This window comes from Trachypithecus francoisi, unplaced genomic scaffold (genome assembly GCF_009764315.1).
Source record: "Trachypithecus francoisi isolate TF-2019V2 unplaced genomic scaffold, Tfra_2.0 Lachesis_group7, whole genome shotgun sequence".
Lineage (NCBI taxonomy): Eukaryota > Metazoa > Chordata > Mammalia > Primates > Cercopithecidae > Trachypithecus > Trachypithecus francoisi.
The window spans coordinates 95,760,412-95,782,370 of record NW_022681472.1 but is presented as its reverse complement, the minus strand read 5'-3'; the positions used below and the strand labels follow the sequence as shown (position 1 = coordinate 95,782,370).

The following is a 21,959-nucleotide window of genomic DNA, read 5'->3' as shown; positions in this document are numbered from 1 at the left end:
CCTCCGTTCCTCCTGACCTGGGACCCCTTCAGGTAGCCCCGCATCTTTTCAGCGTGCCTCTTCACATTCTGACTGTTTCTCTTCTGGAACCTGCGAGATGCTCCGGGCTCCTTGTATTTTTCCTGCACTAGCCCATTTCATCCCTGAGCTCTTGTTCTTTTATTGGAGGATGGTGCTAGAAACACAGGTCTGGACGCAGGCAGGAGCACACACGTCCACACTAGCATGTGTGTGCACACATGTTTATCCACTGCATTCATGTTAAAAACCATGGGATCATACCAGTGTTTCAGATTCACATCCACCCCAGCAGGGTGTCTTGCCTCCTCCATTGCTTATAACATTAACAGATGTTAAGAAGCCTGGCGCTCACTGTCCACAGTGTGTCTGCTTATTCGTTGAAACCTAGCGTGCCCGTGGAGTGTGGAGAATTGCTGGCCCCCACCCCTGCAAGACACAGACTTTCTGACTGGAACCCTCATACATGTGTGTGGCTCTTTTTGTCTTTGGCCTTCCAGTGCAGTTGGAACGCTGCTTTCGAGAGTTGCCTGGGGGAGGTCCGTCCCCTTCTGTGCTCTGCAGTGCAGTGAGCACGAGGCCTTAGCCTCAGGCCTCCCGCGGCTTCCTTAAGCCTCTGGCCTGCCGGGTCCCTGGCGCCAGGTCTGTTTTCCCTGCTCCCTTCTCTCTGACCCCTTTGGTCTGAGCCACGCCTCTGGGCCCCAGCATTGCTGGGCTGCGTTGCTGTTTTATTTCTCTTGTGTCCTTGCATCCAGAGTGGTAAGACATTCAGTGGATGGTTTGTGGATGGTCATTAGTGGTCCAGAGCGGTAAATGAGGCTGTTGTTCGTGTTGCACTTACAGCTCCTGTTAGGGAGCCGTTCCTGGTGTTGCCCGTGGATGTTAGAGTTGCTGCCGAGCCTGCGCCACAGCCCATCCCTAGCGACTTGGCGACAGTGGCTGCCAGGTGCGGGTGCGGCTGTCTTGTATATGTGTGGGCAGCCCAGGGCCAGGGGCCCCCTCCTTCCATGGCAGCCTCTGTCTGCATCACATAGATAAGGCCACGGCCGCCACCAGGATAAGGAGCCAGCAGCTGCTCTCGGAGGAGCCGCCCTGACCCCTCCCATCATGCCGCCGTGGGGTTTCCACGCAGAACTTTCCTTGGGCAGAGTTGCTTTTTGATTCTAGTTTTTTTAAAAAACTGTTCTTTCCATCATGATAGAAAGACATGCTCATTTCAAATAATTTAGACGATGTGGAAATAAAAGGAAAAAAAAGTCACCTGTAATATTACTCACAAGAAATATGTTTTCTTTTTTCTTTTTTTTTTTTTTTGAGACAAGGTCTCACTCTCTCACTCTGTCACCCAGGCTAGAGTGCAGTAACACAGTCACGGCTCACTGCAGCCGTGGCCTCAGGAGATCCTCCCACCTCAGCCTCCCAGGTAGCTGGGACTGCAGGTGCACGCTGCCACCCTGGCTGATTTTTTGTGTTTTTTGTAGAGACGGGTTTTCACCATGTTGCCCAGGCTCACACGTTTTCTATACATGGGTCGACAGTTGGGATCGGCCACATTTATGATTTTCTGTCTTTCCTTTTCAATTGTCTTGAGCATTTCTGAGTACTATTTATTTGGGGGAGGTATATTTACAGTAGTTCTGGGTTTTTTTTTTTTTTTGGGAGACGGAGTCTCACTCTGTCGCCCAGGCTGGAGTGCAGTGGCCGGATCTCAGCTCACTGCAAGCTCCGCCTCCCAGGTTCACGCCATTCTTCTGCCTCAGCCTCCCGAGTGAGTGGGACTACAGGCGCCCGCCACCTCGCCCGGCTAGTTTTTTGTATTTTTTAGTAGAGACAGGGTTTCACCGGGTTAGCCAGGATGGTCTCGATCTCCTGACCTTGTGATCCGCCCGTCTCGGCCTCCCAAAGTGCTGGGATTACAGGCGTGAGCCACCACGCCCGGCCCGCATCCAACAGTTTTTAAAGTAAAAGGATGATGGCAGCACACAGATCAGAGGGTGGGCTCCTGTGGGACAGGGTCATGCCTGTGGGCAGCTGTGCTCGGTTCTTGATTATTCTCCACCTACCAGCTGCGTGACTAACATTGGTGTGTCATCAAAACTCTTCATTTGGGCATGAGAGTGGTGTTTCTCAGCCTGGTGCAGTGGCTCACATCTGCAGTCTCAGCATTTTGGGAGGCTGAGGCAGGTGGATCACTTGAGGTCAGGAGTTCAAGACCAGCCTGGCCAACATGGTGAAAACCCCTGTCTCTATAAAAATACAAAAAATTAGCTGGGCATGGTGGCAGTTGCCTGTAGTCCCAGATACTCAGGAGGCTGAGGCAGGAGGATTACTTGAACTCTGGAGTTGGAGGTTGAAGTGAGCCGAGATTTGCAGCCCAGCCTGGGCGACAGAACGAGACTCCATCTCAAAAAGAAAACAATAAAAAAGAGTGGTGCTGCTCTCACAGGGTCACTGAGATTCAGCAGGTCAGTGCGCCCGAGAGCGTGGTGTGCAGCAAGCACTTGTGTTAGCTGCTGGTTGTGGTGGCGTTTCTCTTACATATACTCCTAGAACACCCTCTTTTTCAGAGTGCTTCCTTCCAGTGTCTGACAAGGTGTTTGGGGATGAGGGGGGTCCACTCTCTCACTGCCAGAGGCTGGACCTGCCTCCTGCTACATCCTGGCATCCCGAATTGTTGCTTGCAGAGAGCAGAGCTGCAGGAAGCATTTGGTGGAGGGCGCGCGGGGGTGGAGGGCGCGCGGGGGTGGAGAGCGGGGCTGGGATGGACAGGCTGCCTGGTGAAAACACACAGGGCTCCACTGGACGCAGTCAGTGCTGACGTGTGTCCCTTTCCTGAGGGCCGCTTACAGGTGCTCCTTGTAAATCCACTTGTGCTCAGCACCTGCTGGGTGGAGGCCATACCCCAAGGTTGAGCGAGGTGGGGGCAGTGAGCTGTCTCCCCCTGAGGCTCTCCTGTTCTGTGAGCCTGGTATCGGGCAGTTCTAGGGGCTCTGGCACCGAGGCCCTGGGCTCCCACCCAGGCCCTGCCCAGTGCTGCTGCCCCTGTGCCTGGTTCTTCCTCTGTAAAATGGGGATAATAATAGTGACTGCTGTCATTGTTAATTATTATAAATAATACCTATGTGCTAATATGAAATTATGTATCATAACCATCAGAATATGACCATAATGCATTGCATTTTGTTATAATTTAGTTCTTATAAACAATTGTTGATTATAATTCGCTGCAATTATTATCAATAAGTGATTGTGTTAATTACATAATAGTTACTAGAGTTAATAATTGTTGTTGTTGTCATAATTAGTAACAGGAATTACACTGTGAGAGTGAAGTGAATTAATGCATGGCAAGTCTTCCTGGAGCATAGGAAGCCCTTGGTGCCGGCAGCTCGCTGTTGCGATGCTGGCTACATAAGTGGGTGGCAGGGCTGTCGTCGGTCCTTTGAGGAGTGAGCCTGTCCTGTAGGAATCTCAAAATGATGCTTCGGGTAAGATTGTGTCAGTGCTCCCTGGATAAAGCAGGGTACAGGTGGGACGGCGGTTGGGGTCTCCTGAGGAGTCTCATCTGGCATGGACTATGGGGTGTGGGAGCCTCATGGGGCTTGGTTACAAGGGTGCCTGTACAAGAATGTGGAGGACTCAGTGCAAACCTTGTCTTGTTCTGAGGAAGGCACGTGCTCTGAGGGGGAGCCTCTTGGCTCGGGGCTCACTGATGACAGGGTACGTGTTGATTCAGATGAAAGATACCGGAAAGCATGTTTCTTACAAAATGCCCTTGGAATGGGAACAGGCGTCTTTTGTTCTTTTAAGTGATTCTGCAGGTATTTGGTCCCATCGTTTGCCTGGTTATTGTCAAAGTTTGTTTTCTAAACAAAGCCCCAAAGAGACAGAGCAAACACAGGAGTGCTGCAACTCAATCGTGTGTTTAATTCAGAACAGACCGTGGGCAGGATCTGTGGTGCGCGAGGGGCGTGGCTGTGGTGAAGCCAGATGGGGAGCTGCCACAGGCACGAGCGGGCAGGAGGGTGGTCTGGTTCCGAAAAGCAAAACCACCTTGAGTATGGTAAAAGTTTCATTTCACTGTGGCTATCCCCTAACCATCGGCTGTAGTGGACAGAAGCCACCATTTCCTACCTGATGTCAACCACTTCTGTTCTGTCCCTGAAGTGTCAGCTCCTGGCCAAGGGCCCCACTTCATGCTGGTTCTGTGGCTTTGAACTCACAAGCCTGCCACCCTTCAGAGGACTCTGAGCAGGCTGTGTGCCGGGCGGGAACACTGCCTGGGCCGGGGCCACTGTGGCGTGAGAAGGGCCGCCTGGGGACCCAGGGCCCAGAGCAGGTGGGCAAGGAGTGGGTGCTGACTATGTGTGCTCTGGGCCGTCGGCGCTGAGTCTTGCAAGTCTGGCCAGGGGGCTCTCTCCATTATTTCACTCCATTTTTGTTTATTTTATTTTGGTTTGCTTTGTTTATAATATTTTATTTTGAGACCGGATCTCACTCTGTTGCATGGGCTGCAGTGGAGTGGCACGATCTGGGCTCACTGCAGCCTTGACCTTCCTGGGCACAAGGGATCCTCCCACCTCGGCCTCCCAAAGTGCCGGGATTACAGACATGAGTCACTGTGCCAGCCTGCTTTTGTTTATTTCAAAAGTGGAATGTTTTAAATGCTGTGTTTGGCAAATCAGGACTCATAAAACAGTTAGTGGAATTGCGCTGTGGATAATGAATATGTGAATGGCAGTATCAGCAGGGAGTGGCCGCAGGCTTGGGTGTGATGAAAAGATGGTGCCGAGAGACACACGGATGAAGTCTGAGGCTACAGGAGTGACTTGAGCGGTTAGAGTGAGTTCTCATGACTTGAGTAACAGCAGCAGCAGTTACCAAGGGCATGGCGAGTGCTGACTGCCAGGCGCTGGCAAAGGGCTTTAGGTGTTCATGACTCTGTGGGTCCTGCCATCTTTCCATTTTGGAAGTGAGGAGACTGGGGCACAGAGGGGTTCAGGTCACGCAACAGTAAGTACTGGATCCTGGATTCGGACCTGGCGGTGCCTGCAGGTTCTAGAACCTTGACTTGTGTGCTCATGGTCTGGTCGTTGGACCCCAGACCTGGGAGGACGCCTTAGTAGAGTGTGGGCTGCATTGTCACTGCAACAGGTTGCTGAGGACATGAGGAGAGTAGCTTGCATGGCTTTGCCATAATTATGCAAACGTGCAGGACTTTTAGGGGACTTCTCTGAAGTAGAGCAAACTTCATTAAGGAATAAAAGGAAAAGATTGGCTCAGAATTTAGTGGGTTTGGATTTCCCAGTGTTTTCATTAAGGAATTGCTTGAATGTGTTTTTGTTAGGACACTGTTTTGAGTAAATGAATATTGACTTGAGTCCTGCCTTTGCTTTTGTTTTGTTTTGAGACGGAGTCTTGCTGTGTTGCCCAGGCTGGAGTGCAATGGCGTGATGTCGGCTCACTGCAACCTCTGCCTCCCGGGTTCAAGCGATTCTCCTGCCTCAGCCTCCTGAGTAGCTGGGACTATTGGTGCTCGACACCACACCTGGATAATTTTTATATTTTTGGTAGAGACGGGGTTTCGCTGTTGGCCAGGCTGGTCTCGAACTCCTGACCTCAGGTGATCTGACCCCCTCGGCCTCCCAATGTGCTGGGATTATAGGCGTGAGCTACCACGCCTGGCCCCTTTGCTTTTGCTTTTACATCGTGGGTTTCAGTCTCTTTCTGTCTGGTTCCCTCTGGTGTACCCTGTGCGGCTGACTCTGTAGTGTACAGATCACCCAGGGGATTTGCAACGCCCCACCCCTGAGGCTGACACTTGGGACATTTTCTGAAGCTACTCCTACGGCTTCCTGATAGCTGAGGTCGATTTCCACGTGCTTCTGTGGAGCATGATGACAATTGGATAAGAAGGTGAAAGACCTTTGTAAAGCTCCTCTCTGGCCTCCCTACAGGGACCCCTCTCTTTTACATCGCAGTGGAAGAGGCTGCTCTTAGGGAGGGCCCTGGGAACACAGTTGAAGGTGGATGTTTCTTTTTTTTTTTTTTTTTTTTTATACTTTAAGTTCTAGGGTACATGTGCACAACATGCAGGTTTGTTACATATATATACGTGTGCCATGTTGGTGTGCTGCACCCATCAACTCGTCATTTACATTAGGTATATCTCCTAATACTATTCCTCCCCCTGTCCCCTCCCCACAATAGGCCCCGGTGTGTGATGTTCCCCTTCCTGAGTCCAAGTGATCTCATTGTTCAATTCCCACTTATGAGTGAGAACATGCGGTGTTTGGTTTTCTGTCCTTGCAATAGTTTGCTGAGAATGATGGTTTCCAGCTGCATCCATGTCCCTACAAAGGACGTGAACTCATCCTTTTTTATGGCTGCATAGTATTCCATGGTATTTATGTGCCACATTTTCTTAATCCAGTCTATCATTGATGGACATTTGGGTTGGTTCCAAGTCGTTGCTATTGTGAATAGTGCCGCAATAAACATACGTGTGCATGTGTCTTTATAGCAGAAACAGAAGGTGGATGTTTCACAGCCATTTGGGGTGCCCTGCGGCCCTCTGCTTCTGTTGGTCACCTTGGCGTGCGCATTGATCTTCGCCCTTTAGGCCCTGGCGCTGCAGCCATCAGTGCATTGAAGTCTGGTCCCATCATGTGCCCAGACTTTGCTGGGCTTGTGTGCAGTGCCGTGTTAGAGCTGGGGATAGGAGGACACCCAACTTCAGGGCAGGTTTCTTTTGTGTACCTTTTTTTTTTTTTTGAGACGGGATTTTGCTCTTGTTGCCCAGGCTGGAGTGTGGTGGCACGATCTCGGCTCACTGCAACCTCTGCCTCCCAGGTTCAGGTGATTCTCCTGCCTCAGCCTTCCGAGTAGCTGGGATTAAAGGCATGCACTACCACACCCGGCTAAGTTTTTGTATTTTTAGTAGAGACAGGGTTTTACCATGTTGGCCAGGCTGGTCTTGAACTCCTGACCTCAGATGATCCGCCCACCTCAGCCTCCCAAAGTGCTGGGATTACAGGCGTGAGCCACCGCGTCTGGCTTTTTTTTTTTTTTTTTTTTGAGACGGGGTCTTGCTCTGTTGCCCAGGCCGGAGTGCAGTGGGGATGATCGTGGTTCACTGCAATTTCAACCTCCTGGGCCCAAGCGATCCTCCCACTTGAGCCTCCCGAGTAGCTGGTACCACAGGCATGCACCACTACATCTGGTTACTTTAAACATTTTTGTTGTGGAGACGAGGTCTCTCCATGTTGCCCAGGCTAGTCTCAAGCCCCAGGACTCAAGCGATCCTCCTGCCTCGGCTTCCCTAAGTGCTGGGATTACAGGTATGAGCCACCATGCCTGGCCAGCTGTATTGATCGTCTGATAGAAACCAGACCCAGATTTCTGCAGTGGTCTTGTAGATAGAGTTCCATTTGTCGTTGACTCTGTCAGTATTACCGTTATTCCTGAGGAAACCTCAGGCAGGGCTGCTGTGTTTTTAAGAAAATACTCTAGATGACAATCCACTCCCAGAAAGGGACGTTCAGACGGCAGCTCTTCAGCCGTTTTCGGTCAGGGCCTCCTTACATTCTTAAGTTATTGAGAACCCCGAAGGCCATTTGTTTATGTGGGTTATATCTATCGTATTACAAATTAAAACAGGAGTTTAAAAAACATTTGATACAATAAATGTCATTTTATTATATTAAATATGTATTTATATAAATGTTTTTATGAAAGATAATTTCTTCTAAAACAACGAAATATAATGAGAAGAGGGGCATAGTTTTACATTTTTCCTAAATCTCCTTAAGGTCTGCCTTAATAGAAAGCAGCAGCTGGCTTCTGGATTCCAACGACAGGGATATGTCGGGGTTTTTTTGTTTTTTGTTTTTGTTTTTGTTTTTTGAGACGGAGTCTTGCTCTGTGGCCCGGGCTGGAGTGCTGTGGCGCAGTCTCGGCTCACTGCAAGCTCCGCCTCCCAGGTTCACGCCATTCTCCTGTCTCAGCCTCCCGAGTAGCTGAGACTACCAGCGCCTGCCACCTCGCCTGGCTAATTTTTTTGTATTTTTAGTAGAGACGGGATTTCACCATGTTAGCCAGGATGGTCTCGATCTGCTGACCTTGTGATCCGCCCGCCTCAGCCTCTCAAAGTGCTGGGATTACAGGTGTGAGCCACCGCGCCCGGCCAGGGATATGTTGTTTTGGTTTAAGTATAATAAAAAAAAAAAATCTGGCTGGGCTCCGGTGGCTCACGCCTGTAATCCCAGCACTTTGGGAGGCAGAGGCGGGTGGATCACGAGGTCAAGAGATTGAGACCATCCTGGCCAACATTGTGAAATCCCGTCTCTATTAAAAATACAAAAATTAGCCGGGTGTGGTGGTGCACACCTATAGTCCCAGCTACTCGAGAGGCTGAGACAGTTGAATCACTTGAACCCAGGAGGTGGAGGTTGCAGTGAGTCAGGATCACACCACTGCACTCCAGCCTGGGTGACAATGCAAGACTCTGCCTCAAAAAAAAAAAAAAAAAAAAAAAAATCTGACCTCATGCAGCTATGTAACTGGAAGGGAGGGTTATTTTCAAAGCCTTTCCAGATAATTACGGGTATTTAGTGCTACTACATCAAAACTCGAAAAGCAGTATTTTTTTTTTTTTTTTTTTGAGACCGAGTTTTTTGGCCCTTGTTGCCCAGGCTGGAGTGTAGTGGCGCAATCGTGGCTCACTGCAACCTCCGCCTCCTGGGTTCAAAAACGATTCTCCTGCCTCAGCCTCCCAAGCAGCTGGGATTACAGCCCCCACACCCGGCTAATTTTATATTTTTAGCAGAGATGGGGTCTCACCATGTTGGCCAAGCTGGTCTCAAACTTGATCCACCCACCTCAGCCTCCCAAAGTGCTGAGATTACAGGCGTGAGCCACCACGCCCGGCCAGAAAAAGCAGTCATTTCTTGAAAGTCAGCCGCAGTGTAGAATTGCAGCCCGAATGGATCCTGTCTGCCATGTGGTTTGCCCATCATGTACCAGGCGTTTGGAACACACTGGCTCACGGAGTTACACGGGCCTTGCAGTAGTGACACATTCAGTAGCACAGATCATCAGAACATCCCATTCACGAACACCGTTGAACTCACCAGAAGTTTTTTTTTTTTTTTTTGAGACGGAGTCTCGCTCTGTTGCCCAGGCTGGAGTGTAGTGGCATGATCTCGGCTCAGTGCAACCTCCGCCTCTCGGGTTCAAGCGATTCTCCTGCCTCAGCCTCCCGATTATCTGGGACTATAGGCGCCCGCCACCACGCCCAGCTAATTTTTTGTATTTTTAGTAGAGACGGGATTTCACTGTGTTAGTCAGGATGGTTTTGATCTCCTGACCTCGTGATCCGCCCGCCTAAGCCTCCCAAAGTGCTAGGATTACAGGCGTGAGTCACTGCGCCCGGCCGAACTCACGAGAGGTGTTTTAGATATTTGGAAGCTTGAAGCTCATGGTGGCAAATATAAATTTTCCAGAATTCTAGTTTTTATGTTAAAGCTTGAATTTTATGATTGCAACAAACACCGTCAGCCATTTTCTTTGAAGTGCAGGTCACTCTGTCTGCTTGGAGAAGACATCTGCCCAGCACCCTACTCCAGGTCACAGCTCGAAAGGCCACACCCAATGCCTGTCCTCAGGGTAGCCTTACACTTAGGGGTATATGGGTACATGCACCTCCCAGTTCCTCACAAAGAACATTCAGAAGGCTGAAGAGGCTGGGCACGGCCAGGCACAGTGGCTCACGCCTGTAATCCCAGCACTTTGGGAGGCTGAGGCGGGCAGATCACCTGAGGTCAGGAGTTGGAGACCAGCCTGGCCAACATGGTGAAACTCCATCTCTACTAAAAATACAAAATTAGCCTGGTGTGGTGGTGGGTGCCTGTAATCCCAGCTACTTGGGAGGCTGAGGGAGGAGAATCACTTCAACCTGGGAGGCAGAGGTTGCAGTGAATTGAGATCATGCCACTGTACTCCAGCCTGGGCAACAGAGCGAGTCTCCATATCAAAGAAAAGAGAAAAGGCTTAAGAGTCAATGTGGAATAAACTTGATGCTTTTTGCTGCTTTCTCCAGGACGTTCTGAGGTAGGCCGGTTCTGTCCCCGTACTGTGCACGTGCTGTGGTGGTGAGTCCAGTGTCTGAGGGCACTGCCGGGCACCGCTGCCTGGCGCTGTGCAGATGCACCAGCAGTTTCACTGGAGCCCCCGGAGCAAATGTCAGCATCGGGAAAACATAAGCAGCTCTAGCTCTGGGGACCCCCCTGAAGCTCCCTGGACCACACTTAGAGAACCGCGAAATCAGAAGACTCCTAGATCTTGTTCTGTTTAACTCTCGAATGATCGCACGCACGCGCGTGTCTACTTAATCCCAGAGTGTTTTGGAGAGATGTTCCACTTTAATTAAATTGTATCATGATTTACAAACATGTTTGAATAAAACCACCCAAGAAGACCATCTGATTTGGAATCTAAAATCTCATGTGCATGGAGTGGCTGCCTGACTGAGTCTGTGAGGGATTTGGGGGACTGTGTGTTTTTCTCAAAGTCTTTGGATGGACCGTTGCTTTGAGCAGATGAGGGGTTGGCCATGGGCAGGACAAGGGCTCCTAACCCCTCTGGTGCAGAGGCAGTGGGGCGCAGGGGCCTGTCGCCTTCAGGAGCCAGCCTGGGCTGGGCCTGTGTTCTCTTTTGGGCTGCGGATATAGGAGCCGGGCTCCCTGCTCATGATGAAAATAGGCTGCTTTCAGGAGCAGTGTCTTCAGAGGGTTGGAATTCTCTTTGTGCTTTTTGTGGAGAAGTTTTTAAGTTATTCCCTTATTAAGAAAGCCTCTGGCCAGGCACGGTGGCTCACACCTGTAATTCCAGCGCTTTGGGAGGCTGAGGTGGGTGGAAACCTGAGGTCAGGAGTTCAATACCAGCTTGGTCAACATGGTGAAACCCCATGTCTACTGAAAATACAAAATACAAACAGTTAGCTGGGCATGGTGGTGGGTGCCTGTAATCCCAGCTACTCGGGAGGCTGAGGCAGGAGAAGCACTTGAGCCCGGGAGGCGGAGGTTGCGGTGAGCCGAGATCACGTTCCTCCCTTTCCTGATCTCTTGTCTTTGTTGTCTGTCTTTGGTTTTTGGTTTTGGGGGTTTTTGCTTTTGTTTCTTGAGACAGGATGTCCCTCTCACCCAGGCTAGAGTGCAGTGGCTGATCATAGCCCACTGCAGCCTCAACATCCCTGACTCAAGCAATCTTTGTGTCTCAGCCTCTCAGGTAGCTGAGATTACGGGTATGCACCACCATACCTGGCTTTTTTTTTTTTTTGTAGAGTCAAGGTCTTGCTGTATTTCCTGTTTCCCAGGCTGTTTTTTAATTCCTGGGCTCAAACAATCCTCCTGCCTTGGCCTCCCACTGTGTTGGGATTATAGGTGTGAGCCCCTGTGCCTGGCAGTTGTAGTCTGTCTTTTTCCGTGCTGGGATTACAGATGTGGGCCCCCGTGCCTGCCATTGTAGTCTGTTTTTTATCTTTTTCTGGGCAGTCATTTGTTTGTACAACTGATGTCTTGAGCACCTGCTCTGTGCTGGGCCCTCTTCTAGATGCTGAAGAGAAAGGAGCAACCAAAACAGACCATTGCTGCTGTCAGAGAGCTTATGATCTGGGGTGGAAGGGGGATGGGCAGACAGACTCAGGATGAAGGGCAAGGTGTGTTCAGGTAGGGTGGCTGGGGAGGCCTCACTGAGATGGCAGATTCCTGAGGGAGTGAGGCCGCAGCTGTAGCAGAGGAAGAATTGATGGCCAGGCCGGTGCAGGAGCAGCGGGCCGGGTGATGGGTGGGCCGCCGTGCCGACCTGCTGTGGCCACACTCCTACTTGCAGAGTCTCCAGGTTGCCAGCTGTTTAGACAATACAGGCTGACCCCCCAAGCGTGGGCTGGAGCCCGTGTGATCTCCCCAGCCCACCCGTCAGGCCCCACTGCCCACCCACCGCGCTGCTGGGTGTGCTGCCCCTCCTGGGTTCCCCGTTTCTGCTCATGGAAATTCCTTCTTTCCAAGATTGGCTCAAAACAGGTTTCTTATGGAACTTTGCCAAATAACTGAGGATCCCGCAGTCCTCTCTGCAGCCGCCTAGCACTTGGCTCACGCTGGCTTTTCCTTTCCGTTCTGGTGATGTACACAAGCCTGTGGCCCGCAGGGAAGGACTGGGAGGCCCTGAGGCAGCATCCTGTTCCCTGCCCAGGCCCCTGGCACCGCTGAGCCTCCAAGACATGCTTGCTGGATCTGCAGACATTTTTCGGGGTCCCATGGGTGTTAGGCCTGGTGAGGCAGGGACCCAGTGGTGGGACCTAAGTGGTGGGTGGGGACGGCCTGTGGCGTATTTGGGAGGAGCTGGACCTCACCATGGGCCCCCTACACAGTTGCAGACTCTTGCAAGGGGTGCCCCATCCCCCCGCGGGGCTGATTAAGGTATCCAGACATTGCCAGGATGCTGTTCCGTGACCCTTGCTGCCCTGGAGCCGCTGAAAAATCATAGATCTGGCAGGGACACTCCTCACTGCCTTCGTCTGATTCAGGGCGTTTTAGGGGTGCCGGCTCAGTGCCCCCAAACTGCAGGTGCTTGGCCTGCGCGGCAGAGGCTGGGGAATGGCACTTCCCTGTCGATCATCCTGGCTGGTGCCTGCCTGGGTGGCACTGGATGCAGTCCCAGGGGGCACATGGTGCCGCCAGCCATGACCTTCCCTCAACCTGAACCTGCTCCGTCCTGGATCTGCTCAGGTCCCCGCCCCAGTCTCCTGCTTGCTGAATGCCTGTCTGCCAGCTGTGGGCAGCTCAGGGCCCTGAATAGCGCTGGGAGGGGGCACAGAGCTGGCGAAGCAGAGGAGCTGCAGACCTGTCTATTGGGATCTCCACGTACGATTGTGGAGAAAACAGTAGAGGGTGACATGGCTGATGTCCTTGGGACCGTGGTGATTTGCACAGAGAAGGAGACCAGGGAAAGTGGCCACTGTGCTGCCAGAGCACTGCAGATTTGCTGCCTGCCCTGGGGATGTGACAGGAGACCGGAGAGTGCTGGAGGGGAGAGAGGGCAGAATGGTAATAAATGGCAGCATAAGAAGTGCCAAGTGTAACATCCACCTCTCACAGGTTATCTCTGTCTAATGCTCATGTCTGAAAAACAACAGCTTTGCTTTCTCCAGACAGAGCTCACAAGCCCAGATCACTACTGTGTGTTTAGGAGTGGTGGTTAAAGATCTAAATAATCTGTTGTTGCTGAGAATTCATTCATTCAATGTATCCTTCACCAAAGACCACCGGGAAAGGTATCAGTTCCTCCAGGGGGAGCATAAAGGAGCTGCGTGCTGAGCAGATTCATTGATTATTGATTAGATATTCCATATGTTTGTAAAATATGTGGAACAAAACGAATCGTTTTAAAGTACATAACTCAGCTGTGTTAAGTCCGTCATGATGTTGGGCGCACATCACTCCATCGAGGTCCAGACGTTTCCGTCACCTGGAGCAGAAGCCCTGTGCTCCATGAGCAGCTGCTTCCTATGGCCCCCTCCCAGCCCCTGGCAACCACCGCTCTGCGCCCCATCTCCATAGAGTGGCCTGCTCTGGATGTTGCATGTGCCTGAGGTCATACGTGTGGCCTTTTGTGTCTGGGCTCTTTCGCCTAACAATGCTGTAAAGGTTCATCCATGTCATAGCAGGTGCCAGTGCCCCATTCCTTTTCATGGATGTGTAATATTCCACTGTATAGATAGAATGCATTTTGTTTATCCATTCATTTGTCAGTGGACATTTGGTTTTTTCCATACGTGTGTGTGTGTGTGTGTATTTACACACACATAATTTTTCTTTAAGAGATGGGGGTGAGACGGGGTCTCACTAGGTTGCCCAGGCTGGAGTGCAGAAGCTATTCACAGGTACAGTAATAGCACACTACAGCCTTGAATTCTTGGGTTCAGGCAGTCCTCCTGCCTCAGCCTCCTGAGTAACTGGGACTTCATGTGGACACCATTGCACCTGGCTCATTTTTAAATTACAGAATTTTTTTTTTTTCAGACGGAGTTTCGCTTTTGTTGCCCAAGCTGGAGTGCAATGACATGATCTTGGCTCACTGCAACCTCCGCCTCCCGGCTTCAGGCAATTCTCCTGCCTCAGCCTCCTGGGTAGCTGGGGTTACAGGCATGTGCCACCACGCCCAGCTAATTTTGTATATTTAGTAGACATGGGGTTTCTCTATGTTGGTCAAGCTGGTCTCCAATTCCCGACCTCAGGCAATCCACCCGCCTCGGCCTCCCAAAGTGCTGGGATTACAGGCATGAGCCACCGTGCCCGGCCTTAAATTATAGAATTTATTATTATTATTATTTTTTTGAGATAGAGTCTTCCTCTGTCACCCAGGCTGGAGTACAGTGGTGCAGTCTTGGCTCACCGCAACCTCCGTCTCCCAGGTTCAAGCAATTCTCCTGCCTCAGCCTCCCAAGGAGCTGGGACTACAGGCGCGTGCCACCACGCTCTGCTAATTTTTGTATTTTTAGTAGAGACGGGGTTTCGCCATGTTGGCCAGGCTAGTCTCGAACTCTTGACCTCAGGTGAGCTGCCCACCTCGGCCTTCCAAAGTACTGAGATTACAGGCGTGAGCCACCGCTCCCAGACAATTACAGAATTTTTAATTTGCTATGCTTCCAAGCCTTGCCAAGATGATAACTTTGTATGTAACTTTGTCGGAATGTATAGGCTTAGTTTGGCTGTTTTTTTCACATTGTGCTGAAAGCATCAACTTTTGGAGAATGTTTAGTGAGTCCTCAATGTTGTGGAGAGGTTCTTGGAAACTGCATTTTTAAGCAAAACAAAGTACATCAGGTTCTTGAATAATGTTTTGTTTTAATGTTGATTAGGAAAAAAATTTGTTAAACATCATGTCACTTACACTTGCCGTTTCCAAGAACTGTCAACAGTGTTAAGTGAACTGTGTGCTCCTCGCCTGTTCTCGCGGTAGGTGGGGGCTCCGCGCTCCTGCCTGCAAGGCCTTCCTGTGCTGGAAACGGGTAGAGGCATCTCCCTGGGTCCCCTCCTTAGGGATCAGAATCTACTTGGTTTCTTCAGACAAAGTAAAATGTCGTCGATGCCCTGCAAGGGTGTACTTTAGCGGTATTTCTTGGAATATTTAATTATGGAAAAAAATCTTACTTTATTTATTTACAGTAAACCTTTCTGAGTTGCAAATATTTTACTGTGAGCATGATTGATTTATAAGTATGAGAAAGCAACTTAGTCTGCATAATTTGTTTATAACACGGGTCATGTTGAGTATATTTGGAGCCTCGAAGGCATGGAATATTGAGCAGAGTGCAGAAAATAAAGTGGTTTTTGACACCGTGCTTCATTTTGCAGGTACTAACTGACTTGTCCATTTGCTAAGCTTCATCCCACCCGGCAGTTTTCCTGCCCAGCGGCTGTTACCGCCCCCATTCTCGCTTGGCCCCCGTGCCAGTTCGGAAGCCTTTGAGCAGGTTTGTAGCTTTCTCCTCCCTTCCTGCAGAGAGTGCCTTTAATTTAGCTTCATCAGCCACTTGTCATCATTCCTTTTCTTGTCCAAGTTTATAGTCGAGAGCGATGGCTGGGAACTAGAGCTACCCCTGGACCAGCAGGGGGATGGGTCTTCATCAGCTGGGTCCCGGCGTGGCTTCTGACCTACCTCTGGGCACGCCTGCGGAAGCTGCAGACCCTCCCCTGGAAGACAGCGTGTGGTGGCCTTGCACAGCCTTAGACACACCTGGCGTGGTATCCCCATGCATCCTCCCTACCCCAGAGCCCTGCACCCCATCTGTCTTCAGCCCAGGCCTAAGACAGCCTGGTCACTCCTTCATTTGCTGATATATTTTTTAAGCCTTTTTATTGTCTCTTTGTTTGAATGGGTATTTGTACACATAATTAGCTGTTAATTTCAACATCCCTAAGCATTTTTGCTTACGTAATTTTCAAGTTCTTGAACATGAACTCCCAGCTGGATGGAAGGTGCCACTGAGCAGAGACCAGCATGGTGCTTCTAACTTTCTGACGGTGCACAGCACGTTTCACTCACTCTGATGAGCTTGAGAATGTATCTGCTCCATTGCGTTCTTTCCCTGGTGCACCTCAAGGCCTTGTGGCCTACAGCAGCATTTCCTACCGTGTCTGGGCCTCCGGGGCTGCTGGGACTGCATGACCCAGAGGGACATCTGGTCAGAGGCCAACTTAGCCTCTCGGTCACCTTGGACGGGGTCTGTCATGGGCCTGGATGAGGGGCCCACTCCACGCAGCTCCTTCATCCTAAGGGAGGGCAGCCCATCCCGGGGAGAAAGGAATCCCAGCAGAGGGCACAGCAGAAGCAGCTGGCACCTTTGCAAGCCCTGAGGGATGCGGAACAGTCATGCCTGTGCCATTTGCCAGGCAAGGCACATGGCTGAGCTTGAGTCTGTGGAAGGGGCCACAGCAGTGTGGGGCTGATGTGAGCCCCTCTTGAGGGAGTCTGTTAAATCCAGCCCCACTGGAGTGCAGACACAGCTGCAGCGTGGATGAGCCTCAGGGACAACATGCCGCGTGAGGGGGGGCCAGGCACAGAGGGCCTCGTGCACGACTCCACCTCTGGAAATGTCCAGAACAGGCAGAGCCATTGAGAGAGAATGCAGGTGCGTGTGCCAGGGGCTGGGCTTTGGAGGGAACAAGGTGTGACGGCTTAATGGGCACGTGGCTTCTTTTGGGGGTGACAAAGGTGCCCAGGAATTGGGTGGTTGCGTTGGTTACACAACAGTGTGGATATGCTGAAGGCCACCTCAGTGTACACTGGAAGATGGCTAAGGTGGTAAATTTATCTGAATTTTAACAAGAAGAAAAACCTAGCCCTGGATCCCTCCTCTCATGCACATTTGTCATCCCAGCTCTGCGAACGCAGCCCGGTGTGGAGCTTGAAGGCACCGCACCCTCTGCTTTGAGGTGTGTGTTTTGGCTGACAGACTTCCCGATGAGATCTGGGGTTCCACCGTCTGCTGAGCCGGGCCCACAGGGCCAGATTAGACCCCATCTGTAATCTCCGCCCTGCCGCCATGGGGGCCTGAGTCAGCCCGCACTGTCTGAGGCCCGCACCAATTCTGGGCTGGTCTCTGAAGTTGGGGCCAGCAGCAGCCCTGCCTTTCGGATAGCAAATAATAGAACGAAATCCATAATTATGTCATTTAAAAGATGTGGCCAGAACACTGCACGTGGCACGGCCTGCGATCCAACATGCGTGCGGGCGTCGTCGTTAACTTTTCTTCCGTCCTCTGAGGAAGTAGAACACCATTTCGATTTGTTTTAAAGTGTGAGCTCGTCTCTCTTCAGGAAGGAATTGATCAAAGAAGCAAACACGCCTGGATATTTTGTCTGCTTGATTTTCAGCAATTTACTCCTAATTAATTATTCTGACTAGGAAAAAAATGGTACCTCTCCAGGATGCCAGTGTTTAGAATTGACATTTCAAATAGCTGGTTGGACAAATTGGGGAAATTTTCTGATTTCTGTCATTTGTTAAATTTGCTTTTAAGTATCCCTCAGGGAGCTGTATTCATTCCAAGTGCGGGGAATTAAAGTTGAATCTCCATGCAATTGAATTAGCCTGAGCCACAAGGATGGGCTGCAGAAGCCTGCTGAAGCTTACAGCGAGATTTTACTTAAGCTAAAGCTTATTTCCCGGAGTCTATTCTGACTGTTTTCTAACACCACCATGATGTACAGTTTACTGTTCCACGTGTGCCCTGTTTTGTTAACATTGGAACAGTTTTTCTTTTCACAATGTACGGTGATTGTAATTTAAGATAAATGTGGGAGTATTCTTCTACCTAAGGAAATGCTGAGTCGAAATGCTGGATTTCCAAATATATCACTGGGGAGAGGACAGTTTTTTCCCTTTATAATGACAGTGTTGCCAACATGACCTTATAGCTATGTAGGCTGGGGATATTTTGATGTGTAATAACAAAATGTCACAGAAGAGATAACATCAATAGAGGCTAAACTTTCCCTTCATGATATTTATTTTTAACATCTATTCCACTCTGTTAAAAAATAGGGACCCTCGGCCGGGCGCGGTGGCTCACACCTGTAATCCCAGCACTTTGGGAGGCCAAGGCCGGTGGATCACAAGGTCAGGAGATCGAGAACATCCTGGCTAGCACAGTGAAACCCCGTCTCTACTAAAAATACAAAAAAATTAGCCAGGCGTGATGGTGGGCGCCTGTAGTTTCAGCTACTTGGGAGGCTGAGGCAGGAGATTGGCGTGAACCCGGGAGGCGGAGCTGGCAGTGAGCCGAGATTGCACCATGGCACTCCAGCCTGGGCGACAGAGCAAGACTCCGTGTCAAGAAAAAAAGGACCCTCATGTGTTCATGTGGAAAACCTAGTGACGAGGGAGGGAGGGATATGATCATTGTGATGGATGAAGTTCTTAAAACAAATGAATGCAAACTCAGTGGCTCTTGCAGGAATCCAAGCCCTGAAGAAGCTTATTTTCCCTTCATGTAAATTTCCAGGGCTGTGTGGGCTTAGCTGCTCTGCTCCATGCAGCTATTCAGGGATTCAGGCTGCAGGGCATCTTCAGCCCAAAGGGGAAAGACCGTGGAGGTGGAGGCTGTGTGGTTTCTGTGTGCTGGCCCGCCGCTGACCTGCCTATCACGTAAACCTGCCAAAGCAGGGTGCCTTACCTAGGGGTAGAAAATATTTGGGGGAAAAAAGCAATAAAAAATATAAAATTTTAAAGTACAGTATAATAGCTCTTTATATAGTGTTTGTTTTAGGTATTGTAAGTAATCTTACTGATACAAGGTAGATGGGAGGAGAGGTGATATAAGGTAGATGGGAGGATGTGTTCAGGTTCTAGGTAAATACCAAGAGACGACTCTAGCTGGCAGCCACATGCTCTGTTGCTCCAGAAAAAGAAGGAACCAGGCTGGGGCAGACAGCCCCAGACCGTGCCGTGGTTGAGGAGCGAAGGGAGAATTAAAACCTACCTGGAGACCGTTCACCATATGGTTCATATCCATCAGCCTCGCACTTGCCAGGCATGGTTCTAAGCCCCAGGATAGACCAGGGGCAGAAACAGAGACGTTTCTCTTTGGGTGTGCCTAGTTCAGGGAGGACCCGAGATGTAGTGTGCCAGGCGGCAAGCACTGTCGAGGCGAGCACAGCGGGGGGCCGGAGCTGCTGGGGCATGTACCGTTTTTAACAAGGTAGTCAACAGGCTCTAAGGAGGTGACGTGGAACAAAGACTTGAAGGAGGTGAGTGGGTGAGCAAGCTGCAGTGATCTGAGGAAAGAGTAGACGGGAAGTGCAAAGGCCCTGGGGCAGGAGCGTGTTGGGTGCCTTGTGGCCAGAGGTCCTCAGAACCTGTGGGAAACTGACTGCCTCCAGGTGCAGGTGAGATGCCACTGGGGGACTTGAGAGTGGAGAGATGACCCAGTCGTCCTTCATGGTATCTCTAGCTGCTGTGTGGACACAGGGGGCCCTGGTAGGCACTGTGAAGTGATCCAGCTGGGAGAAGATGATGGCTCTGGCCTGCATGCAAATGGTGGAGGTGAAGTTGACAGATTCTGGACGCCATTTGAGGTTTTTTTTTTGTTTGTTTTGTTTTCTTTTCTTTTTGAGATGGAGTGTCACTCTGTCGCCCAGGCTGGAGTGCAGTGGTGTGATCTCGGCTCATCGCAACCTCTGCCTTCCTGTCAGTCCTACGGGGTCTTGGTGACCCACTCACAGGGGTTTGAAGGAGACAGAGCAGAGAGAGGGAACATAGGACAGATGTGGCATCAGCAGACAGGGAGGCCTCTTTCCAGAAGGATGTAACTCTCCTCCGAATGGGAAAACAGAGCATGTTTTGGATTTTTTGTTTGTTTGTTTTTTGAGACAGAGTTTTGCTCTTGTTGCCCAGGCTGGAGTGCAATGGCGCAATCTCGGCTCACTGCAACCTCTGCCTCCCGGGTTCAAGCAATTCTCCTGCCTCAGCCTCCCGAGTAGCTGGGATTACAGGCACCCACCACCACGCCCGGCTAATTTTGTATTTTTAGTAGAGACGGTGTTTCTTCATGTTGGTCAGGCTGGTCTCGAACTCCTGACCTCAGGTGATCCGCCCGCCTCGGCCTCCCAAAGTGCTGGGATTACAGGCGTGAGCCACCGTGCCTAGCCCCGTGTTTTGGATTTTTAGACCCCATGACGCTGACTCCTCCATGTGCTTCAGGAGTCTGAACAGAGGCTACAGTTAACACAAGGCCGGGAAGCAGAGGCCTCGCCAAATGCAGGAGTAATTAAAGGACATGTCTTTTGAGTAGACTTCCTACATGTCCCACTTTTGTGCCTTACAGCGTTTGTTGTTTGTAATGACATCTTTGTAAAAAATAACTTCTTTTTTTTTTTTTGAGATGGAGTCTTGCTCTGTCGCCCAGGCTGGAGTGCAGTGGCAGCATCTCTGCCCACTGCAAGCTCCGCCTCCCGGGTGTACACCATTCTCCTGCCTCAGCCTCCCAAGTAGCTGGGACTACAGGCGCCCGCCACCTCGCCCGGCTAGTTTTTTGTATTTTTTTTAGTAGAGACGGGGTTTCATAGTGTTAGCCAGGATGGTCTCGATTTCCTGACCTCGTGATCCGCCCGTCTCGGCCTCCCTTTTTTTTTTTTTTTTTTTTTTTTTTTGAGATGGAGTCTCGCTCTGCCGCCCAGGCTGAAGTGCTGTGGCCGGATCTCAGCTCACTGCAAGCTCCGCCTCCCGGGTTTAAGCCATTCTCCTGCCTCAGCCTCCCGAGTTGCTGGGACTACAGGCGCCCACCACCTCGCCCGGCTAGTTTTTTGTATTTTTTTTTTTTTTTTAGTAGAGATGGGGTTTCACCGTGTTAGCCAGGATGGTCTCGATCTCCTGACCTCGTGATCCGCCCGTCTCGGCCTCCCAAAGTGCTGGGATTACAGGCTTGAGCCACTGCACCCGGCCGTAAAAAATAACTTCTAATCGTTGCTCACATATAGGAATGCATTGTGGTTCAGCAAGCTGGCTGGATTCTTTCTGGCTCTAACAGTGCGCCTGCAAAGGTGTCTCGTCTTCATGGAGGCCATCACGTTGTCTGTACATGTCTTTGTGTTCATTTGCCTTTTAAATCATGAGCGGGCAGGGCACGGTGGCTCACGCCTGTAATCCCAGCACTTTGGGAGGCCGAGAGAACTAGATCACTTGAGGTCAGGAGTTCGAGACCAACTTGGCCAACACGGTGAAACCCCATCTCTACGAAAAATACAAGAGCTAGCCAGGTGTGGTGGTGGGTGCCTGTAATCCCAGCTACTCTGGAGGCCGAGGCAGGAGGATCACTTGAACCTAGAAGGCAGAGGTTGCAGTGAGCCGAGATTGCGCCGCTGCACTCTAGCCTGGGAGACAGAGTAAGAATCTTGTCTCGGGGAAAAACAAACAAACAGAAAAATCATGAAAGAGTCTTGATTTCCAGACAGGTGAGAAGATGTAAACCATAGAAGGGATGTCTGCACACCAGGCATCTCATTTAGAGAGATGGCTATGAGCACCCCGGATGGGTGTGAAATTTCTCGCTTAGGTGGTGGCCTGGACCCTTTAGGTAATGTAAATTCGAAACCCAGACCTGGGAGTGTTGGACCTGGAGCTGCAGGTTTTGGGGGATTGGGGGCATTCACAGGCCCTACTGCTTTTCTTCTTTCAACTCTGGTTGCTCTTGGGCAGGCTTCGTCTTCATCATCCCAAAAGATGTTGAGCCCTTGGAATCCAACAGACTTTGTTTCAGATTCCAGCACGTGTGTTTCTGCTGTGGCCCCAGTGGTTAATTTGGCTTCCCCCGTCTCCTGTATGAAGCGAGCGGGTGATAATCCTGGTCACGGAATTTTGCGTTCTGGTTAAGAAACCACAGC

General features: G+C 50.7%; 1 protein-coding gene across 2 annotated transcripts in view; it reads left to right on the top strand.

Annotated features, from left to right (window-relative positions):
• AGO2 (argonaute RISC catalytic component 2) overlaps window positions 1-21,959 on the top strand; it is a 121,459-nt gene that overhangs the window by 14,205 nt on the left and 85,295 nt on the right. The window contains exon 2 of one of the 2 annotated variants that reach the window (XM_033203338.1): window positions 15,432-15,550. The exons of the other annotated variant lie outside the window; for it this stretch is intronic. The gene's annotated coding sequence lies outside the window, so the exon portion shown is untranslated. The remainder of the gene's footprint in view (window positions 1-15,431; window positions 15,551-21,959) is intronic. 2 annotated transcript variants of the gene reach the window in all.